The following is a 17,035-nucleotide window of genomic DNA, read 5'->3' as shown; positions in this document are numbered from 1 at the left end:
GAAGAATTGCATTGGAATTTTGATGGGGATTGCATTGAATCTGTAGATTGCTTTTGGCAGGATGGCCATTTATTATTTTTTAATCAGATTTTTTTATTCTGTTTGGAATTCCTTGTGAAGTTCAGGTTAAGTGTCATTCATTCATTCCCTTTTCAACAAGTACTGGCCATGTTATCAAATACTTTCCATAGAGGAGTTATAGTCAATGTTCAAAGCAGAATCAGCTCTGTCCTCCCAAATCTTAAAGAATCCAGTGTGGGATTTGTCACTCTTCCTTTAGTCTTAAGACCCTGTGATAGATACGACCACAAAGAGCTTTTGCTTATATGAGTTTTAACTACCAATATTCACTTCATTAGAAATGAAAACATGGGACATGGTGAGCTGGCTCAGCGAGCAAAGGCGCGTGCAGCGGAGCCTGGTGGCCTGCCTCTGAAGCTGAGCACCCACATGGCACAAGGAGAGAGCTGACAGCGGCGAGATGTCCTCTGATCTGTAGTCACAACAAAGAAATGGAAAAGAAATTAAAACTTGAAATTAGAGGATTATTCATCCACTCACTTTAAAATAGTTTAACGAATCCATTATAGGTGGATACAAAGAAGGCTTTCCTGTGGGAAAAAAATCCTGTGTTTTCCAGAGCAGAAAGTTACTGGAAAGAATGACATTGCTCCATAGTTGTTGATCTCTGTAAGACATAGCTCAACAAAGAACACACACGCATACACACACACACACACACACACACACACACACACAGTCTGTGAGAAAATATGTAAGTGTGTGTGTGTGTGTGTGTGTGTGCATTTGTGCATCTGTATGTGATTGTTGTTTGCGTGAAGTAGGTGAGGAACATCAGCCCTCCCCCAGATGTGTAATTGGGAAAGAGAGAAGTGTTTTGAGAGCCAATTCAGATATCAGGTAACTGCGCAAACCCTTCTGGTTGTATTACTGAAGCTCAGTAGGTGATCGGTTCATAAGACTCCCTACAAACCTTAGCAGTACATTTTTCATATTTTAAAATTACACTAACATTCATTATGTCATCTTGTACTTTCAATGTATGATTTTTGTCACAATACCCATTGTTCATTTAGAAAAATATTGATTTGCTGAGTGGTACAGATCTTTCCAATGTTGGCACATTTCATTATACCACATTTAAAAATCATGTTCATTAATGTCAACACTGATTGAATTAGAAAAAAAAAAACAGCAAATACCAGGAAGCTGTGAAGCCAGTGGTGGCAGATACAGTTTTTCTAGAACCCTAATTTTTATTTGAAGCAGGAATTTTATCAGTGGGGACAGACTGCTCATTGCCTTCCTTTCTTTCAATCTACATGTGTGTGCATATGTGCACATGCATGTGTGAGGGAATGTGTGTGTATATGTGTGTGGTATGCATATGTACATGTGGGCATGGGCATGTATGTGTGTGGTGTATGTGTGTACATGTGGGCATGTGAATGTATATGTGTGTGGTATATATGTGTGTACATGTGGGCATGTGACTATACGTGCATATATGTGTTGTTTGTGAATGTACATGTAGGCATTGCATGTGTGTGCATATGTGTATGCATGTGTACATGTAGGCATGTATGTGCATGATTATGTAGTATATACATGTAGATGTGTATATGTGTGTGGATGTGTGTATGCATGTGGACATGTGGACTGATAAAAGTTGGTGTCAGGTGTCTTCCTCTATTACTATCCACCTTAATTCTTGAGACAGGGTCTCTCATTGAACCTAGAACTCACAGGGTCACTAACCAGTGAGCTCCAGGGGTCCTCCTAGCTCTGACCTCCCTGCCCTCCAGCTCTCAGCTTGTAGGAGTGCACCATCAACACCTGCCCTTTTAGAAGCATGCTGAAGATCTGAGTTCAAGTCCCCAGACCACCTGAGCACCTCTCCAGGTCACATGAGTTGTTTGTCTTAATATGACAGCTTATCTAACTCTTGAGAATATATCTGCCAAATAAGTAACTGTATTTTAACTAGGAATAATTACTATTATTCCGTTGACTAACAGTGATACTCCATGAAAAGAGTTCCTGATCCGGCTCAAAATCTAAGCAGACACACGTTCTTCCTTGGTGTCTCCATTGACCCCAGCATTTACTTCAACAACGAAAGTGCTCAGGGCAAACTTGCCATTTTGTCATGCAGAATATGAAACAGATATGTAAGGTAAAAGGAACAACATGTGAGTACTATCATGAACATAGCTTGAATTCATGAGCCGCACGAAATGCCCTTCAGATCCCAAAGATCTGAGGACCACACTTTGAAGACCCATGGAACAAAAGAAAGAAAGTTAACCTGGTATGTGGGTAAGCTGGTCCACACACATCAAAGAAAGCATCCTGGATGGAGTGGTATTTTAAGGCTACAAATAGCATGTGTGGATGGGTGACCGAAGTGAGCAGAGGGCAGTGGAGGAGAAGCGCATGGCAGGCAGACAGTGGGGTGAATGAAAGAGAAACAGCCGCAGGGTCTATAGTATACCTTGGCTATGACTTGAAGGGTGGGGAACAGAGAGCAGGAAAAGGGTTGAGGGCTTGACAGCTGGATAGCACCAGACTTCCGAGAACAGCCTTGCGAACGCAGAGGTCATCTTATCTTCTCAGGGTGATCCTGAAAACATGTCACATGATCTAATTATGAGGAAACAACCAGACAAATACAATTTGGGGGAATTCTGCAAAACCATTCACCTGAACTCTTCAAAATATGCCAAGGTATTGGAAAGGCAAAAGGAAAACAAAGAAAAGCAGATTAAAGAGACAGGACAACTCAAAGCACTGCATCATTCTTTGGTTGGACACTGAATAACACCGCACCACACAACACAACACAACACACCAGTGTTTTGGTCCTCTCAGGCTACTGTAACAAAACACCTTTGATTGGGTAATTTATAAACCACAGGAAATCTTTGCTTAGAGTTCTGAGGGCTGAGAAGACCAAGGTCAAAGCCCAGCAGGTTGTCTCTAATGAAAGCTTGCTCCTTGTTTCAGTGGCGACATCTTCTCCATCTTCACGTGATAAAAGACAAGGCAACTCCCTTCAGTCTCCTTAAGAAGATCCTGGTCCTATTCAAGAGAGGCTCTGATGGTGTGATATAATCACCTCCCACGGATGCTGCCTCTTAATACCATTGCTGGTGAATACATTTCAGCACAAGCATGTGAGAGAGACAGTCAGACCCAAACAAGGACCACCAGTGTGCTCTTTAGTTCTCTTCTCAACTTTGCACAGTCACAAAACATTTAGTAAGAGGCAACGTCAATTGAGAAAATGCCTCCATCAGACTGGCTTGTAGGCTACTCTGTAGAGCATCTTCTAGAGTGATGATAACGTGGGGAGGGGGCAGACTATTGGAGGTGGCACCACTCCTGGACTAGTGATCACGGGCTCTATAAGAAAGCAGGGTGAAAAGCCAGTAAACAAGCTCGCCGCCATAGCTTCTGCTTCAATCCCTGCTTCCAGGCTCCTGCCCTTAGTTCCTGCTCTGACTTCCTTTCCTGATGGACTACAGCTGTAACCTGAAGTAATCTCTTTCTTACCCACGTTGCCTTTGATCATGGTCTTTATCACAGCAATAGAAACCAAACTAGGTCACTCCCAACTAAAAAGGGCTCACCTTTGGAGATATGAGTTGTGGATAATGTGGGTGGTAACAAACCAATGTTCCGTTTTCTCAGTATGGCATGGCATTTCGGTTACATCAGATAATGTGTTTGCTCTGGATGGATGCGTGCTGAGATATTTATGAATGTGACTAGTTCAATTATCAATGATGCATCAAAACCTATATCCACAAAAAGAAAAAAAAAGAAAGATAAGTGTAGCAATTGATAGGTCTGGATGAAGGGTGTGGGGGCATTTTGGCAAATTTTCAGTGAATTTGGAAAATTTTCGATATAAATATTAGAGTGCACGAAGTAAAAATAAATGTTTGGGACAACCAAGGAAAAATGTAATTGAGTGAAGAGGCAGCCTGCAGTGTGAGAAAAAGCTTTGCCAGATGTACATCTGACAGAAGACTATTATCCAGAATATATACAGAACTAAGAAAAAATTCAAACAGCCAGTTAGTAAACAGATTAAGGAAATGAACATATAGCCTCCGTAAAGTGAAGTTCAGGTGGCCAGTGAAACTATAAAACCCGTGTTCAGCATCCTTAGCTATCAGGGAAACGAAAGTTAAAACTCCATTGGAATGTCCTCTCCCTCCAGTCAGGATGCTCACCATAAAGAAAACAACTAACAACACAAGCAGGGATGCAGGGATGCTGCACAAAGGTAGCCCGTGCACACTGCTGGGTGTGTGTGTGAACAAATCCAGCTGGTATGGAAATCACAGAAGGTAGAACCACTATGCGGCCTAGCCATATGCTCCCGGGTGTGTACCCAAAGGACTGTAAGTCAACCGACCACAGAAGTCCCTTCCTGTCCAAGATTATCCCAACACTATTCTTAATGGCCGAGTTATGGAATCAATGTAGGTATGCATCAGTAGGAGATCAGATAAAGAAAATTATTTTATATATATATATATATATATATATATATATATATATATATATATGACATTTACATTTTCCTTTGAGATTTTATTGCAACTTATGCATTTTGATTATATCTATCCTTCCCTACCCCACTCCAATCCCTCCTGACTTGTTCCCCTCCGTCCTCTCATATTGGAGCACGTGAAACCTACCAGGGGCCACATCCATGAAGAAAACTGACTTTCCTCCAGCATCCAATGACTGCCTATAACTCCTTGACCATGAGTTGGGGTCTATGAGCCCTTCACCCACCCATGCAGAAATGTAGATCACTGTGATTTGGGACAGGCCTTGTGGTGGCAACCACAGCCTCAAAGAGGTCATAGATAGCACATTTTGTCCCATCCAGAGGACACTATCTCATGGAAGTCCTCATAGTCCTCTGGCTCTTAGAATCTTTCTCCCCTGCCTCCTGCGGTTCTCTGAGCCTTGATGGGAGGGGATACACGGGGAGCCTTTGTTCAGCCATAAAAAGAATGGACACAACTGCAGACAATTTTCAGTGGAACACACCAACTCAGAAAAACATATCAAATATTTTCTAACATTTGCAGATTCTACATTTTTTTCATTAAACATAAAATTATTTATAAAATATAATATGGAAGTTGAAGGGAGACTGGGGAAAGATAGGAGACTAGACAGAAGTGGCAGAGCATGTACAGGAGCGAGTAGGATCATGATTTCTTGGAAGAAACTATCTTTGTAAAGTTAAACTCTATGTATAAGGAATCTAATTTTTTTTTAAAAATGTTGGAATACAGGGCATTTGGACCCCTGCTGGAGTCCATGGAAGCCATGAAAAGATGTTTACGAAAGGAGTAATAACTCTTGAGCAGACACTAAAACAATTCAAGTAGGGAAACTCACTGACTGAGGTCATCGAACATAAAGTGGGGATGCTGACCTTCAGAATCAGGCTCCACACACCCACAACACTGTTCCTATCTTTCATTCCCTTTTCTCCCCATCTCCTGACTTACTTCTTTCTAGTTAGAGAAGAGTTGTTTGCCAGGAAATGCGGCCCTAGGCACATTTGTTTCCTCACTTCCTCTGAATACTGCTCCCACAAAGAGCAAAGGGTTTGCTGCTGGCTCTCAGGGAAGAATTCTGATTGGTCCCTTTCAACCCATCTCTGAGGTCACTGATGTCAGCAATGATAACTGGTTCCCAGTTGTCTGGCATTTCACTCTGAGAGTATGTTTCTGTGACAGGTAAATGCCAATACAGGATTGGGTTTTCTGAGAGATTTACTGGGAGAAAGGCCAGTGGGGGTGGGGTGGGCGATGGATTAGATCGGGATCGGACAGGGGTAGCCTCCACACTGTGGTGCAGCCATGACGGCTGTGAAAGAAGAGAAGAGATTGAGGAGGAAAAGGTTTATTCTCCTTCAGAGTCTATGCTTAAGCAGCTGGGGTGTTTTTGTTTGCTTTTTTGTTTTTGTTTTGTTTTGTTTTGAGACAGGAAACAGGGAGGCCTAAAACTCATTATGTAGCCCAGGCTGGCTCCAACTATCTTCCTTCCTCAGCTTCTTGAGTGCTAGTACTAAACCTCCTTCCTCGGCCTCCTGAGTACTAGTACCAGAGACAAGATCCCACCCACCATGTCCAGCTGCCCAGGAAGCAACATCATGGAGGAACACCCTAGATTCCATGCTCAGGCATCATCAAGGAGACACATGGAGGAAGGACAGTTTTAGAGAGCACCATGGTGCATCCCAAGGTGAGAGTTGGAACCTGCCAGTCAACCCTGCCCTCAGTCTCTTAGAAAGTATTTTAGAAGAAAATCTGAGCTCCAGGTGATCACACCTTGCTGGTTACGAAGGGGGCGAAGGAGAGGAGCTATGCAGAGTGAAATAAACACTGTAGCTGACTCCTTTATTTTTCCTTGAACAACAGAATCCTCCTTTGGTTCTCTAAAGCTCCCTGTCCTTGCAGAGTCCCAGCATTCAAGTTTAGATTCTGGAGATGACAAAGTAAGAGGTACAAGATGGATTTGATTTCTAGCAGTGCAGTGTGACTGAGTCTAGCCGGAGTAAATTCCCACAAGTGTTAAGAACATGTTCTGAATATCTGAGTTAAAGAGAAGGGTTTGCCTGTCTTGCCTGACTTGTTGGGTTTTTAAATTAAACTTCAGAACACCTCGGAGTGCTTTTGTTTCATATGTAATGTGGTGTGAGCTGGTGGCAACACTGGTCAGAGCTCCCACCATGGCCGGTCTTTATGTTCTTCCTCAGTCATGTTGTGCGGGCAGGCAGGGCTGGGACACACAAAGTCTGAAAGATGGATGGGACATTGAAATGGTCTTAGACAGTTGTTAAAGTGAAGAGGGATGGTGTAGGTGCAGCTCTATTTTTATCTATCATCTCTCTCTGTCTCTCCCCATCTCTATCTCTATCTCTGTGGTTAGAGAGGTGACTCAGTGGTTAAGAGCACTTGCTGCTCTTCCAGAGGACCTGAGCTCAGTTCTCAGCGCTCATGGTGGCTCATCTGTAACTCTACTTCTAGGGGGAAATCTAATGCCCTCTTCTGGCCTCCATGGGCATTGCATGCACGTGGTGCACAACTATACCAGCAGGCATAACACTCATACACATAAAAATCAATCTTTAAAATCAGGAAACAATATGGTAGCTACATTTAAAGGTACAAAAAAAAATCCACACAGTCCCACAGTTCCAGTTCTGAGTATGTAGCAGAAGAATCAAAAGCGAAGGTTCACGTATTTATGCATTCAAACTCGTGGTAGCATTATTTACTATAGTCAAGGGATGAAGCAAATGATGTAGCACTGGAAGGGGGATGGTTTACAAATATGTGGTGTATACATTCAAAAGAAAATTATTCATCCTTGCAAAAAGAATAAATGCAAATGCAAGCTACAGTGTGAATGGAGGAGTTCACCGTGCTAAATGAAATAAGCCAGGCACAAAAGCACACGTCCTGTATGCCTCCACTTGTGTGCAGTTCGTAGGGTGTCAGACCCATGGAGAGAGACTATGGGCATTGCTTTCCAGGGAAATGGGGCTGCTGTGGAATGCGATTTGGCAGTAGCAGTTAAGGATGAATGCAAGTATGTGTCTCCTCTAACCCAACAGTCTACTTATTAGTAATCACCCAAGATCATTGAGTGCATCTGTCCACCAAGAGACGTCTAGGACAGATAGGCAAACTGCGTTGGGTTCATGAAACAGAACGTCATCCAGCAGCAACGGGCATACTATTGCTGCACAGGGATAAATCTCTCATATGCAGAATTATATTTGTATACTTATAAAAGAAAAATTAAAACCCAACCATAGGTATTAAAAAGCAGAGGGCTGCTTGTCTTTGAACAATGAGAGCAGACCTGGATGGGAGTGATAGGGACCAGGTTGCTCCCAAGAACCCTCGAAGGGACCTACCTGTATCTCAACCCGGATAATGGCCACATGGATCTCTTCACCTTGTGAAATTTCGTTGAATCTTACATGTATCATTTAAAGCACTGTTCTGCAATACACTTTGATCTTTTCCTGAGTTGACTTTTATTTTATTTTATCTTGGTTTCATTTTTGTTGGGAGCTGACTCTAAGCAGGAAGTGGCTATCATCTCTGCAGCCATCTCTGGCTACTTACTTACAGGTGGTACTTTTCCACCCTGATGAGAGACTTGTTTTCCTAGCATGATGTTTTTGCAAGCAGCCCACCACAGCTGAAAACACTCTGATAACATTCTGTTTCGCTCCGACACCTCCTGGTCTTGTGGTTAAGTGTCTCCAGCCGCACTCCCCAGCTTGTGCTTATATACCCATAATTGCCTTTCAATAAACGAGACTTGATCAAACAGCCTGTCTCCAGTCTTCACATCTCTTGCCCTTCCATCCTCACTCTTTCTCTTGCAGACCCAGTTGACTGACCCACAGGCTGGGGCTGGGTCACGTCTGATCTTCTGTTTGTTGAGACAGGGTTTCAGGAAGCCCAGGGTAACCTCAAACTTGCTAAGTAGCCAAGGATGGACTTGAATTCCTGATCCTCTGCCTCCACCTCTCAAGTGCTGGGATTACAGGTGTGTGTCCGTCCCCACTACGCCTGGTTATACTTCCATTTTCAAAAGCTTATTAAAAGGGTAGGCCAGGAGTGATTAGGATTCTGGAATGACTTCAGAGTTAGAGAAATTAATCTTTCCAGGATCGGTGCTTAGAACTGATCTGACAACATTTGAAAATGAGTTAAAAGCCCCTTTCTGAGTGATCACTCACTGGGTTCCTCCAGCTTGATGGTGGCCACTTCATCACTTCTGCCTTTCCAAGTGAGGAAGCTGACACCCAGAACAGCAAGCCACTGAGGGTGGACATCGAGTAAGTTCTAGATTCCCAACTAAAGCCCTGGGAGGCTGGCCCAAGCTTGCAGTGACTCACTCCCCTGCAGTTGGCCTCTAGGGCTGCTGGTAGCCTTCCATCACTCCTGTGGCACTGTGTCCAGATAGGCCAGTTCTTGTTTTATTGTTGATACGCTGTATTACGGAGGAAAGAATTTCATATTTTTCTCTGGATGCTGACTCTGTTTATGCATTAAATTTTTATACTTTAAAATTTTAATTCAGTGCTTCAACTGAATACATTAAAGGGTTATTTTTATTTGAGCTTTTACATTATAAAGGAAGCATCGTGACATCAAAATAAATTGAGAAGTTAAAACAGCATTCCCCGTCTGAATCCAATCACTCTTTTCCATCAGAGTTCCTTTTAAAAGCCATTTTACTGAAGTGTATTTGACATACAGAAAGCTGCACTCATATCTAATGTATAAAAATAGATGACGTTGGATGCCGGCTAATTGCCATTTAAATTGTAGCATACCTTCTAGGTCTTTTCAGTTTATTTGTTTCCATCCCCCCCCTGCCCCCAGCTTCATAATAACAGATCCCTGTAGCCTTGTTATTATGTTTTTCTGATTCCAGGGCTGCTGAGCCCAGAACCTCACAAGCTCCATCATCGAGTCACACGCCCAGCCTATTTTTCCGTCTTTAAAGCTGTGCACGTAGAAATAACTTTCCTTATTAAGAGAACAGAACCTACTTATCACTTTAAAAACTGAAAACAGAAGACAGCAAAGAAATTAAATATAATTTTAACCGTCTAACTGAGCAGGAATTAATATTAGCCATTCGCTGCTTTCTTTCTAGTGCCCTTTTATCTGTGAATAAATTTTCACTTAAAAAATAAAATCAATAGATACAGAGATCATGCTGTGCTTTTAAAAATCATTTATCACATTTCCCCAGCTATTATATATTCTTGGAAGATATACTTTTAATAGGTAGTTATCACAGTTATTAGATAAATATATTAAAATTTCTCCATACAACTTTTAAATCCTTTCTGATTTGTTTCTATGATATACATCATATCATATATCATATGTCATACATATGTATATAGCTTTTGACATAGCTTTAAAAACTATAAGCTACACTTAGACTAAAACATAGATTCTAGCCTTTAATCAAATAATCACAACTTCAGGACTGTTTTCCAAAGTAGGGAATTGACATCTTTTCAAAAGTTTTGCTTGAGGTTATTATTTATTGTCTTAGTTTGTGTTTTACTGCTGTGAACAGACACCATGACCAAGGCAAGTCTTATAAAAACAACATTTAATTGGGGCTGGCTTACAGGCTCAGAGGTTCAGTCCATTATCATCATGGCAGTATTCAGGCAGGCATGGCACAGGCAGAGCTGAGAGTTCTATGTCTTCATCCAAAGGCTGCTAGTGGAAGACTGACTTTAGGCAACTCCGGTAAGGATCTTAAGCCCACACCCACAGTGACACACCTAATCCAACAAGGCCACACCTCCTAATAGTGCCACTCCCTGGCCCAAGAATATACAAACCATCACATTTATGGATTAATAAAAGTAAAGAAATGGGTAACATAATATTTATTCGTATCAATAAAGACACACACACACACACACACACACACACCTAGAAGTCCATAGCTAATGAACTTGAGTGAGCAGGATCCTTGAACACGTCTGCTGGCCTGCTTTCTAGAAGTCTGTCCACCAGCAAAGCTTTCATGGTGTCCTGCTGGAGCCATTTCTCTGTGCTTGGGGTCATGGTGTTTCATGGGGTCTGGGTTGCCACACAGACTCTCTGTGTTCTGCCATTTCCTGATCTACCCTTCTCTGGCACACCTGATTTAGGATTCACTAAAGCTTGGGTCAAGCCCCCACAGAAAAATACTTCCCTCTTTTTCCCATTCTAAGAGCCACTGGATTTTCTTCTTTGTACTTTTCCTGATCGCAGGACTAACGGAAAAGAACCTTCTCTTTAGGGAAATGCCAGTCCTCTCATAGTGGGAGCGCGTGCTCTTGCTCAATCTTAGCCTAATCTCACAAGGAAGGATTCATTCTTTCCTACCAAGGATTTTCAGAGCAACAGATGTCCCATAAATATAAATAGGTCAACATGATCTCAGCTACAGTTAAAAAGATGGCAATGTGTTAGAAGGAGGGACTACAGACTACATCCCAAAGGGCCTCAGGCGGCACATAGAGAGGCGCGGAGGGAGACAGCAATTATAGCATCAAATCATGCAGTGTCCTAATAACAGCCCCCTTGCCTGCCTCCACACCTTTAATCTGCTGTAATGAGAACTGCTGTCTGACTTGAATGTAGAAAAGCCATAGAAATGACTGGTTTTCCAAACAGGTGTGCCCGTGAAACACTTCATGGATATTTATTTCCATCCCCAGCGATGTAGCCAATTGCTCACCAGCAGGGAGACCCCAGGTATTGTGTTGTGTGTTCAGCCCTGTATTTAGCCTATTACAGGGGTTACGTATATTACACTATAATTGTTTGTCCCTGTTTGTGGGGAGCCACAGCTCCTGGGGCCGCACCCCAACATGGCGCCTACAGGAAGAGAGTTCTTATAACAAACAAGTCCTTATTTGGCTGCTGCTGTTATCCCTGCTGATCACTGGCTGAGCTCGCTCACCAGGCAAAGCTACGTTGCCTGATGTGATTGGTTGGCGTGAATGCATATATATTGGGCTTTTCCTGGGGTTCAAGGAAGATGAAGGGAGATGAAGATTGAAGCTTGCTGAATAAACTGCTGTTAGAAGAGTTCCTGTGTTGCGTCTTCCTTGCTAGTCGAGGGGGCGCACAACACCTGTTGTTGGTGGCACATAGTTTTTAAAAAGCGAATGCAGAATTGCTTCATCAAACTTGTATATTGCTTCTTTTGAAATTTTAAAATTTATTATTTGAAAATTTCATAAGCATATAACGTATTACACTTATTCCCCTTTCCAACTGTTACTAATACCTGTTTCCTCCCAAGCCCCTTTCTACCCCCCCTTTCTGTGTGTGTGTGTTGCATGCATGTGACTATGTAAGCACACACAACCATGCACACTCACATGGAAGCCAGAGCAGGTTGTGGGGTATCTTCCTCTATGTCTCTCCACCTTAATGTCTTGTGGCACAGTCTTTGACTAAAGTGGAAGCTGATAATTTTGGACAGGCTGGCTGGCCAGTGAACTTTCAGGATCTACCTGTCTCTGCCACTCCAGTGCTGGACCTTCTAATTCAGGTCCTCAATGAATCCCCCTTTTAGCAGGGGTTGCTAACACAGATCCTCAAGACTCCCACTGTGTCATCACTTCAGCTCTTCATGCCTTTTTGTTTTCCAATGAGTTCAACAAGGACCAGGCTTCATGAGAGGCTATAGCACTGAAGGCAGTGTTAGTCCCCTGGTTACCAACCCCTCATCTCAGCAACCATCATCAGCCAGAAGGCTCTCCTTGAAGGGGCAGGGCCCCAGGAACACCGCACCACACCACACCCATCATGACAGGCAATCTTGTGCAGGGTGAGAGCAGGCAGCCACAGATGCTGTGAGTTCATGACTGCACATTTCCTAAGCCATAAGCATACATAAAGCTCTTGGTAGCCATGCAAGTCCCTAAAACACACCCAAGACTTCAGAACACCCATGCTTGTTACATTTGCTTGAGAATGAATGACCAAGGGAAGCTTAATACAGTGGGTTCTGCTGGGAGAGCAGCCCCATGCTCACCTACAAATGCCTTGATATTTTTCAAGGCACCCTCAGTGGTCAGCTCCTCTTAGAACTCACCACTTTCTTAATATTTATAAGACCGTGGAACTTGGTGCAGAACAGAATGATATGGTCTACAAGATCTGGCGATCTTGAGAACTGGAGAGAAACATGAGGAATGTGAACAAACTAAGCCAGGGACGCGGAGCAGGGGTTCCGTGCAGGTTTTAGTGTGGCCGTGGGAAAAAGGAAGCTGCTTAGTGGTGTTTAATAGTCAGGGAGCCTAATTTAATTTAAAAGAGATTAGCATCGTTGCCAGAAGGACCACATGTTTATATTATATACATCTATCCTCAAATGAAAAAGGAATAAATGACTCCTTCTCTGGGTCAAAAATAATTTCTGATTAAAGTCCTGTCAAGCTCTTTAACAGCTCTGCTCAGGGAAGAAGCCCGGTGAATCTGGAGTTCGGTTGAGTTTCAGATTTGATTGTAAGAATCATTTATACTTGGAGATGTTGTGGTTGTCTCCTCTCTTATTTCATGGGGAACAGCCGCTGTAGACTGAACCCAGTGGTATAAATAGCAGGAAGTTCCAGAATGAGGCTTTCTCATTGGGCAAGGAGATCCATAAATCTTTGGATAGAACAGGAATCACTTCAGAGTAACAGAGCGGGTGATGTCAGTTTTAATAACTAAACCAACTGCCAAGATTCTGAGATGGAAGTTTCCCTAAGGTAAGTCTTTGGGAATCTGCCCTGCATGTATCTATTCATTTAGAGGTCCAGTTACCCATCTCTACCCTCTGGGAACAGCTTCCCTCACTTGTATCCATGGTGACAACCATCCCTGAGTGCATGGGGATGCTTGATCTAGATGGGAACTTGGGACTGAGACTCAGAGTAAGCAGGATTGAGGGCGGGGAGCCAGTGATGTGACAGCTCACAAGCCTCAGCAGCCATGAACTCCACAACAGGGCAGGCAAAGAGCGATGGAACTCGGCAGTTACAACACAGCTTCATGCAGCAGCCTCTGGGTCTCCTGTGTTTCTGATTCCAGCCATCCCTCTGCCTCTGGCTTCCATGAGACAATTCTTACATCTTGCCTTCACGATAAAATTTTCCCATCAGCCAAAAATTAAATCCCATTATTTTCTATCACTTTCTACATGAAAAGTCCTGAATATTACTTTTGGAAATTAACTTTCATAGCTGTTTACTTAGACCTAAAATCCTTGTTTTAAGAATGAAGTTTAGACTGGTCCAGTGTATCACTATTAATTTGGGGGAGCTATTAAAATTGTGGTAGATAATTTTACAAAATTTATCAGTTTGTCATTTTGAGGCAATATGTTCTATACCAAAAATAAATAAATGAATAAAAGAATAAAATAATCAAAAATAAAGAATACTTGTGCATCTCTTTAGAGACAAAAGGGTATTAATAGGACCCATAATTGGAGACAGATTCCGTATCCATGAGTATTTCCTGATGTCTTAAAGTGAATTTAACTATTTTATCATTTGTGACACTACAAAAAAAAAATCTACCATGTTCTATAGAGGTGAGTCAATAATTTTTAAAATTTATTGCCACTTTACTCTGTGCTAGACATTAGGAACATGAAGTAGAAAAGGCTACTTATCTGCTCCTCAAGGAGAGACAAATTGGACATCACAACATTTGAAGTGGTCCCTTCCCTGCCACTTCAGTGGTTGACAAGTGTCTTCTCATTCTAGAGAGGACAAGGAGCATGTCCACCAGAACTGCTGAGGACCAGCTGCGACTCTGTGTTCCTCATCTAAATCTTCCACATGAAGGAGAAGCTGGTGCAAAGGTGACTCACAAGCAGAGGGAGTTTTAATTCACTCCTGTCCCCCAAGAAACAGATTCCCACGTCTCTTTCCAGTCCTGTGGGATGTCCAGGGCCCAGGAAGTAGGCTCCCCCAGGTTTCCACAGACATATCCTATCCACTCTCTGCCATGGGAGCCTGTGGAAGATACAATGGCCCACAAAAGGCAGGTGGTTGTGACGGACACAGCCTGTGTGCCTGGGGTTTGATGGGTTCAGAGTATAGAAGTTAGTCCACAGGACAAGCAGCCTCTACAGCAAACCGCTCTCTACAGTCATCCTGAAAGGACCCTCAGTATGAGCTGGGACTGAGGAGACTTGAGTGACTCTGCTGCAGACAGGAGTTAAAGGAGGAGAGAGCTTACAGGCAGGCTAGTCTCCATCTGTTGCCCTATAAGGTCATCCAAGAGTCCAGCAACAAGCCCCATTGCAGAGCCTGAGTTTTTGGTAAACATTTGCTAGTCAATCTACAAACAGAGTTGAATACGTAAATCACTACCTTATGCCTTCCTACCAAGGAAACCTTCCTGACCAGAGGCTTGGAGGCACCATATATAGAAACCAAGAACACTGTGCACCATGTTGCACTTCTTAATATCTAGAGACTGTTTCTTAGTAATTCAAAGCAATGAATCTCTAAGTATTGAAAGTGATGAGCTGTGCCCTGGGGGTTATAGAGAAAAGTGAAAGGTTTCGAATGTGCTCCCAGGGTTTAGAAGCACTGCGGGAGAAACTGGAGCCGAAGTATACTCAGTCAATGGGCTAGTCAGGGGAAGGGTGAAAATGCTGCTACACAGAAAATGGGGCATTGTGGGGAAAACCTGAGGGTACATGATAAGGTTTCAGGAGTGTAAAGACTGAATTCAAGTAGCAGCACATGGGCATTTGCCAGGCAAGAGAACAAGCATTTGGAGGGGAAGGGCATCGTGACCAAGGAGAGGCATGAGAGCATTTCCAGAGGCAACAGGAATCATGACCAGCCTTAGAAATTACAACTCAGAGTGTGGGGTGGAGGCATGACGGCAGAGGAAGAGTACAAGGTTGTGCAGTTGGAGCATGATCCTGGAATTCTTGAGCATCCAGGTGATTTGGACAGGAGAGTAACATCTCGGGATGGACTCACTTTTGCCATGATCTGACAGGATGCATTTACATCACTGTTGTGCGTGACTCTCCTTTGAGCCTAGCAGCCGCCATCTTGGATTGTTCAGCTGTGCCCCGTTTGTAAAATGATCCTCCCAGCTGGGCTTGTGGACTGCTAATATCCCCTCACAGAGAGGCAAGGAGGGTCTCACGACTCCTACCTGTGTACACTCACCTGCATACATAGCCACTCCCCCTCTACCTACCACCATATGCTGTGCTTTCTTAATTGCACATGGCCTCAAAGAGGCACTCGCATTTATATGCTGGGGAGGACTAGAGGCAGGAGGCTCCATCTATATAGCAACGTGGAGGCCATCCTTCCTGCTAAGTAAAGGCTTTCCAGGTACAGCCTTTTTTGGGAGGAGCACCCACATCTCTGTGAATAATTCCCACCCCATCTCTGTGAGTATTCCCCACTATGCTCTGTGAGGAAGCCCAATAAATTCATTGGTTCTCCAGAGTGAATGCTGGTGGTCTCCTGCCTTGGTTAGTCATTAGGCCCTTAGAAGGAGAGGTAGACCTGGTTTTAAAAGGCTCATCGTGCACACTGTTCATGATTATTTGCAGAGGAGTTTCTGCTAGGACAATAAAGAATGATAACTAGACTAGCAGTACAGGAAGGTGCATCACAACCAATGGGAATGCCTTCACATTCCCATTATGACTTCCCTACTCTGGATGTGGTGGGGAAGGACTTGATCTAAAAGATTTTGCTCATGAGCCTATCTTCAAAGAGAGTTTCAAAAGGATAATTTGGACATGTATGAGCCATTTACCAGAATAAGCATTTAAATTGTTAGCCATGATGTTTGTGTACAAGGTATTGACAAACGTTGATTCTGGTCTCAGATTGATGGAAAAATGTGTGGGCAGCCATTCTAAGAAGCCGAACTTGGCTCACCTTGGAGGGCTGTGTTGGACAAATTGATGAGTGAATCATGAGATTATAGAGACAAAGTTTAGTGTCATAATTTTGTATTACATAGTCCATTATACTATGTTGTTAATGTGATTTTGGTTCATCAGAAGTTTTTTTTTCTAATTTGCTTTTATACAAGTTATTAAGTCATCAAAATTTATACTTTCAGTGACTTCAGTTCCAACTGGTGTAATTGAAAGTAACATTAGTCACTCTTGTCAAATACAAGACTACAGATCATTTTTGATAATTTCTTACTTTGGGAAGAATCATCTGAAGGAGCTGCTACTCAAGTTGAATGATTTTATAGCTGTGACAGCATTGGGACACATTTCTGATAAATTTGTTCAAACACACATTTTTATACATCTAGAGTCCACAGTTTCGTTGAAGAACAACCTATCTATAAAGATTCAACTCTGGTGCTGGAGAGATGACTCAGTGGTTAAGAGAGATGTTCTTCCAGAGGACCTGGTTCCATTACTA

Source organism: Mus pahari, chromosome 10 (genome assembly GCF_900095145.1).
Source record: "Mus pahari chromosome 10, PAHARI_EIJ_v1.1, whole genome shotgun sequence".
Lineage (NCBI taxonomy): Eukaryota > Metazoa > Chordata > Mammalia > Rodentia > Muridae > Mus > Mus pahari.
Note: the sequence above shows the minus strand (reverse complement) of the source record.